This window comes from Rosa chinensis, chromosome 1 (assembly GCF_002994745.2).
Source record: "Rosa chinensis cultivar Old Blush chromosome 1, RchiOBHm-V2, whole genome shotgun sequence".
NCBI classification, from domain to species: Eukaryota; Viridiplantae; Streptophyta; class Magnoliopsida; order Rosales; family Rosaceae; genus Rosa; species Rosa chinensis.
The window spans coordinates 9,334,175-9,342,102 of NC_037088.1; the positions used below are offsets into that span (position 1 = coordinate 9,334,175).

General features: G+C 34.6%; 2 long non-coding RNA genes across 2 annotated transcripts; both read left to right on the forward strand.

Annotated features, from left to right (window-relative positions):
* The first annotated feature begins 595 nt into the window (after positions 1-595).
* Positions 596-3,066, forward strand: LOC112190134. The gene is made up of 4 exons (XR_002932252.2): positions 596-807; positions 2,128-2,365; positions 2,615-2,678; positions 2,792-3,066. It is a non-coding gene; the product is annotated as an uncharacterized LOC112190134 (long non-coding RNA).
* Positions 3,067-3,264: 198 nt separating this feature from the next.
* LOC112190124 lies at positions 3,265-6,254 on the forward strand. Its single transcript, XR_002932250.2, has 5 exons — positions 3,265-3,476; positions 4,798-5,035; positions 5,285-5,348; positions 5,462-5,561; positions 5,858-6,254. It is a non-coding gene; the product is annotated as an uncharacterized LOC112190124 (long non-coding RNA).
* The last annotated feature ends 1,674 nt before the right edge of the window (positions 6,255-7,928 follow it).

Genomic DNA, 7,928 nt, shown 5'->3' on the forward strand with positions numbered 1-7,928 from the left:
ACTAATGTTTTCTCTGATTCATTGTGTTGTTCTATGATTCTGTACAGCAAACATGATTGACAAAATTTGGAATAGACAGGGAATACAAACTGAATGTGCACACTTTAGCTAACTGATACATGTATATGCACATATCAATTTCTAAGCAATGTCAAGTTCAGTGGGAGATTGTTAGAAAATCTGATGAACAAGACATTACATAGAAATCTTGTATGTACAGCATATACACTTACGTAGTTAGAGTTTGAATTTAAAATAAGTTTAAATACTTATCCTAATCTGTTTGGATTGATTTGAAATAAAATTAGGACAGTTGCAAGAAGTTATATATTTGAAATGGCAGTTAAAGGGTGATGGCAGTTTCTTGATGGAAGAAACTGTTATTACATTGCTATATCTTTATTAATTAAGCCAATTCCTGGCAGAATGGTTAAATTTTTGAAGTGCCTATAATGCCCACGGTTTATTAAAACTCCACATATAAAAAAATGCTATACGAGGGATATGATGGTAATTTTGGAAATAAAAGGCAAAACAAAAACAAGTCCACGGCAGAGATGAAAAGAAAAAAAATACAAGAAAAGAAGAAGAAAAACGGTCGCCGTCGCCCACGATCTCAATGGAGGCAGAGACTCAGGACGACGTGGGAATTCAAATGTATACATCAACACTCATCCGTCTTCCAATTCCCAGTTCACACGAAAATAGGAAACAAATAAAGAAAGAAGAGCAGCGCAGAATCAAACCAAAAAGGAGGAGAAAATTCTTATCAAATCGGCTTAGGTCAGACTTGATAATTATCATTGGGTAAGTTTCAAATTTTGTTTTCCATTGAATTTCAGATTCAGTTGGTTTTCGCTTTTCTTTGCTGTTTGAATTTTTCAGTGGTATGCTAAGAAGTCCGGTGTGATCCTTCGGTCTTTTATTTTATATCAAACCGTTAAGTGCATTGATTTTATCCTTGGGTGATTGATTTTATATCAAAAGCGTTGAATTGTTCAGAATTTTAGTTATTTCGGTTTCATTCGCTTTTTCAAATGAATTAATTGTTTTATGGAACATTAGCACTCCGTGTTGTTAATCTTTCGGTTTTGTTTTGCTCAAGTAGTGCTTCAGTTTCTGTTATCTAATGTCCAGTGCTATACATGTCAGTATGTGTTATGTAATGAGGCAAAAGAAATTTGTCAGTTTTACTCCAACAAAATGGTCTTTATTGTTTCTTTCCTGTCATACTAATGTTCGATGGTTATATGTGGTTTAGGAACTCATTGACTGATTATATCAAGAGATATTGGTGTTTTGGCATAATTAATAAAGATTTACTGAGTAAATTGCTTGAAGAGGAGGTGGGCCTGCCAAGCAATAGAGATATTATATAGAAATATATATAAACACACCCGGGTTTTCTAATCCAATCCATGGGGTTCAGTTATAATATCAAAGTCTGTATATCAAAGAATGTATGTTGGCATGGGTGAAGCCTGACATTGGACGTTTAATACTTGAAGGGTTAGTTTAGTTCATCTTTATTCAATGGTAATCATTGTCGATCACTTGGTTTTTTTTCTTTCCGTTTTTTTTTCAAGACTATGCTAAGAAGTTTGCTGTGATCCTTGGGTAATGGAGAAGTTTTTTGTGATCCTTAGGTATATTTACAATTTTGGTTCTTTTGTTTATAGTCAATTTAAATGAACTAATTCTTTTATCTTTGGGTTTTGTTTTGCAGAAGTATTCGGCGAAGCCACTTTTGCACTCTTTTACGGAATATTTATGTTTGAATTCTGAATTGTGCTTTAGTTATGCTATCCCCAAAGCTTGGATCCACTCTTTTGGGTTAGTGGATTACTGCATTGGGGGTTTAAGAAGGTTCTGTGTCGCATTTCAGTGTTGATTGTGTGTATATACATATAAATCCTGTCCAATTTTACTGCTGCAAATCGCATCGAAAGCTTTAGTGTAGGAAATTGTGTGTCTTTTTACATTGACTATGAATCATGAGTTGCTTTCCATACTTTAGTTTCTGTAGATGGATAAATTCTTCGATGATGCTATACCTGAGTTAAGTGCTTGAAGGGTGTGTGCCCATTTCTTTTGGTTTGATGTTTATACATTTCTTGATTTTTTCAGCTGCGGTAGTTAGAGGTTGTGGAAAGTGTGGACTATAGTATTTGGCTGAGCCTATTGATGCATGCTCGACATTGACTAATGAAGCCAGACATGGCAAGAATTATAGCTCCCCTTTTGTGTTGATTATAAGAGGAGGGTGCAGTTTTGACTTCTGAGGATAAAGTTAGAAGAGCTCAAAAGCTTGGGTTCAAAGCTGCAATTTTTTACGACAAAGAAGAGAGCGGCGTCTTTGTTTCAAGTAATGACCTTTCTACTATAAAACTTTTATGCATAGTGTTTTAATTTGTGAAGTTAGGTGTTTGTGTTGTAATTAATGATCCGTGAATATAAGAACAATTGGTTTTCAATCTTAACTCAATTTTTTTTTTTTTGGCTTTGAGAAGATATTATCAGTACTTTCAGACCCATCTTTCTTTGGGGTTATGGTACCTATACTTCTGTGTATTAAAATTCTTCTTTTGATTATATTTAGTTTTGGTTTGTGTAGAAAGAGAACTCATAGAGGTAGAACTGAAAGCAGATCGATAAGGACCTGTTGATCCATATTCAAGGTATGCTTTTGTTTTGGGGTTTGTGGATCTGTATATATGTTTGTGTGTGTGTTTTTTTTTTTTTCCTTTTCTTTTCTTTTTCTGATGCTTCAATAATCATGAGTTACTTGCAGCATGTATATATGAATGGCAGATTGGACACTAGATATAAAATTATGATCAACAAGCAAAACTGAAAGCACTACTTGAGCCAAACAAAACCCAAATATAAATGAATGTAATAAACTGAACGAAACTGAAAGAACCAAAATTCTGAACCTAACTATAGTTGCTTCGATATAAAATCAATTACCCAAGGGTGATAGCGAACTTCCGAGCATACTACTGAAAAATTCAAACACCCAAGGGAAACAAAAACCAAGTGGATTTGAAAATCAATGGAAAACGAAATTTGAAATTTACTGAATGACAGTTATCAAGTCTAACCTCTGCCGTGCCTATAATGCCCACGGTTTATTAAAACTCCACATATAAAAAAATGCTATACGAGGGATATGATGGTAATTTTGGAAATAAAAGGCAAAACAAAAACAAGTCCACGGCAGAGATGAAAAGAAAAAAAAATACAAGAAAAGAAGAAGAAAAACGGTCGCCGTCGCCCACGATCTCAATGGAGGCAGAGACTCAGGACGACGTGGGAATTCAAATGTATACATCAACACTCATCCGTCTTCCAATTCCCAGTTCACACGAAAATAGGAAACAAATAAAGAAAGAAGAGCAGCGCAGAATCAAACCAAAAAGGAGGAGAAAATTCTTATCAAATCGGCTTAGGTCAGACTTGATAATTATCATTGGGTAAGTTTCAAATTTTGTTTTCCATTGAATTTCAGATTCAGTTGGTTTTCGCTTTTCTTTGCTGTTTGAATTTTTCAGTGGTATGCTAAGAAGTCCGGTGTGATCCTTCGGTCTTTTATTTTATATCAAACCGTTAAGTGCATTGATTTTATCCTTGGGTGATTGATTTTATATCAAAAGCGTTGAATTGTTCAGAATTTTAGTTATTTCGGTTTCATTCGCTTTTTCAAATGAATTAATTGTTTTATGGAACATTAGCACTCCGTGTTGTTAATCTTTCGGTTTTGTTTTGCTCAAGTAGTGCTTCAGTTTCTGTTATCTAATGTCCAGTGCTATACATGTCAGTATGTGTTATGTAATGAGGCAAAAGAAATTTGTCAGTTTTACTCCAACAAAATGGTCTTTATTGTTTCTTTCCTGTCATACTAATGTTCGATGGTTATATGTGGTTTAGGAACTCATTGACTGATTATATCAAGAGATATTGGTGTTTTGGCATAATTAATAAAGATTTACTGAGTAAATTGCTTGAAGAGGAGGTGGGCCTGCCAAGCAATAGAGATATTATATAGAAATATATATAAACACACCCGGGTTTTCTAATCCAATCCATGGGGTTCAGTTATAATATCAAAGTCTGTATATCAAAGAATGTATGTTGGCATGGGTGAAGCCTGACATTGGACGTTTAATACTTGAAGGGTTAGTTTAGTTCATCTTTATTCAATGGTAATCATTGTCGATCACTTGGTTTTTTTTCTTTCCGTTTTTTTTTTCAAGACTATGCTAAGAAGTTTGCTGTGATCCTTGGGTAATGGAGAAGTTTTTTGTGATCCTTAGGTATATTTACAATTTTGGTTCTTTTGTTTATAGTCAATTTAAATGAACTAATTCTTTTATCTTTGGGTTTTGTTTTGCAGAAGTATTCGGCGAAGCCACTTTTGCACTCTTTTACGGAATATTTATGTTTGAATTCTGAATTGTGCTTTAGTTATGCTATCCCCAAAGCTTGGATCCACTCTTTTGGGTTAGTGGATTACTGCATTGGGGGTTTAAGAAGGTTCTGTGTCGCATTTCAGTGTTGATTGTGTGTATATACATATAAATCCTGTCCAATTTTACTGCTGCAAATCGCATCGAAAGCTTTAGTGTAGGAAATTGTGTGTCTTTTTACATTGACTATGAATCATGAGTTGCTTTCCATACTTTAGTTTCTGTAGATGGATAAATTCTTCGATGATGCTATACCTGAGTTAAGTGCTTGAAGGGTGTGTGCCCATTTCTTTTGGTTTGATGTTTATACATTTCTTGATTTTTTCAGCTGCGGTAGTTAGAGGTTGTGGAAAGTGTGGACTATAGTATTTGGCTGAGCCTATTGATGCATGCTCGACATTGACTAATGAAGCCAGACATGGCAAGAATTATAGCTCCCCTTTTGTGTTGATTATAAGAGGAGGGTGCAGTTTTGACTTCTGAGGATAAAGTTAGAAGAGCTCAAAAGCTTGGGTTCAAAGCTGCAATTTTTTACGACAAAGAAGAGAGCGGCGTCTTTGTTTCAAGTAATGACCTTTCTACTATAAAACTTTTATGCATAGTGTTTTAATTTGTGAAGTTAGGTGTTTGTGTTGTAATTAATGATCCGTGAATATAAGAACAATTGGTTTTCAATCTTAACTCAATTTTTTTTTTTTTGGCTTTGAGAAGATATTATCAGTACTTTCAGACCCATCTTTCTTTGGGGTTATGGTACCTATACTTCTGTGTATTAAAATTCTTCTTTTGATTATATTTAGTTTTGGTTTGTGTAGAAAGAGAACTCATAGAGGTAGAACTGAAAGCAGATCGATAAGGACCTGTTGATCCATATTCAAGGTATGCTTTTGTTTTGGGGTTTGTGGATCTGTATATATGTTTGTGTGTGTGTTTTTTTTTTTTTCCTTTTCTTTTCTTTTTCTGATGCTTCAATAATCATGAGTTACTTGCAGCATGTATATATGAATGGCAGATTGGACACTAGATATAAAATTATGATCAACAAGCAAAACTGAAAGCAAATCCATAAGGACCTGTTGGTCTATATTCAAGGTATGCTTTTGATCTTTTTGGGGTTTGCAGATCCATATATGTTTGTGTTTCTCTCTTTCTCTGATGCTTCAGCATTCACTTCACTTGCAACATGTATATATGAATGGCAAGCAAAACTGATAGCTGAAGCATAGGGACCTGTTGATCTATACTCGAGGTCTCTCAATTGTTTAATTGTGCCCCATGTCATTTTCAGAATCCTGATATTATTAAGATCCCTTGCTCAATTTTTGTTGCGTGTTGATTTTTCAATTTTTGTCGTGTTGTTGATTTATAGTGTATGCCTTTTCGTGCAGCAGAAAATCTTTCTGCATCGACCGGATTATATTGATACTTTGATGGTACACCAAAAGACTGGGCAACTCGACAGTCAACTCAAGTCCGGTTGGGTTCACATACCTCTATGTCTGAGTCAGATTCACATACTAGACCGATTCAGGTCCACAGAGACGAATCAGGGGCAACCTAGACTATGGATGCTTCAAGTACGTACTGGGCTAATACTGAAACTACCATAAAAATATAAGAGGAACTATAGCCAGGTTAAAGCATGCACTACTTCCAATAAGTTCTGCTACGCTGTTACCGTAACACACTGTTACTACATGATCATTTAATTGTTTGAAAGCAAATAAGGTGTTGATGACAATGGACCAGTACTCTGTCTTTGGGCATAGGTAAAGTAATCATATATCTAAATAGGGACAGGGTTATGTTGTTCAGAATGATTTATTATTTCATTCGCCGCAAGAAAGCATGAATTTGAGAAAGACATTTTTATTGCAACCTATTTAGATATGATTAGTTTCATCAGTATTGCAAGGTAATATAAATCAATGAATCATATCATGTGGTTAGTGCATGAGAAAATCAATAAAAATGAACACTGTTTATCTCAATGAGCTTATTTTTAAAGAGTGGAACAAAATTAAGCATGCACAGTATGTACTCTTAATGATGCAGGACAAGCAGCAAAGAACTGTAGAACTAGGGTTGCTATAGAGATAATCTGCAGTAGGCTAAGAAACAGAAACATAACTACTGGAATCACACCAGTAGGTTTCTAGGCATCACACCTAGAGGACTTAGGCATCACACCTAAGGTTAGGTTGCATCACACAAACCTGGAGAGAAGCAAAAGCTTTCAATTTTTATTAATCTCAATCTCAAAATAAACGACTACAAAGGCCTCTATATATAGGGAGGCTAGGATAATTCTAGAATAACTAGGAATATCCTTAAAGAATCCTAAAGAAATAATCCTAATAATTATAAGAATCCTAATAATAAAAGCCTAGATTTATTTGAACTACTTTCCAAATCTTGACTAAAAATATTCTGTTTGTATTCTTCATCACTTAAGCTCTGTTTTTTTTCTTTTAAATATGTTTATATTTTGTGGTAGTTAACCAATTCCAATAATAAGTAGACTTAAAGGCGGGATGACCTATATTGCTACTGGGTTCCAACCATTCAAGTTAGATATATTTGTATATACCAGTGCGAATTTTTGTACAAAGTTTTAAGGATTTTACTAATGGATTGATAAACACATATACAATATTTTATAATATCTGTATGGGATATGAGTCAGGTAATATGCACACAGAGATTATATTGCACTCATGAGTCATATTTCAAACATGCATAGCAAGAGAGGGAGAACAATACGCACGCGCGAGAGCGGCCCTTCTGCATGCGCATCGCGCGTGCAGGAAGGCTAGTATATATATATATATATATATATATATATATATATATATATATATATATATATATATATATATATATATAACACGTTTTGGTCCTTTCTGATACACGATCTGTTCTCATAAATTAGTCCCATCATACTAAGAGAATACTGGAGGTGGAATAAGGAGAAGACTAAGATGAATGATTCAAGTGCATCATGTAAGATTCCTTCACATATTGTACAATTTATATACATTGCAGATATCAGGAGAGATATGATGTTTCAGTCCTATATTAGGATACGACTAGTATATCATTCCTAAATAGTTCATCCATATATTAGGATAGATATGTTGCTGCAATCCTGATATATTATGCGTTTACTATTGCAATCCTAAATAAAGTTCACGTATATAACATTGTTTGCATGTGCTCTTTATGAGATAGATTTATATCATTAGATTAGTGTAGTTCTAACACCCCTCTGTTTGCCTCAAAATCGTCTTGGCCGAAATGAGGGCCGAGAGACTTGTGGTTGAATAGTCATTCTGAAATAGGGCTGGTGTGCCAACTCATGGCCTATTGGCCGAGCGAGGTTTAGATCTGATTTGCCCTTGTATTTGACCGCTTTCAAGTGATTGTAGGCCGAGGAAGGAACCCTCTCGGCCGTTGGGT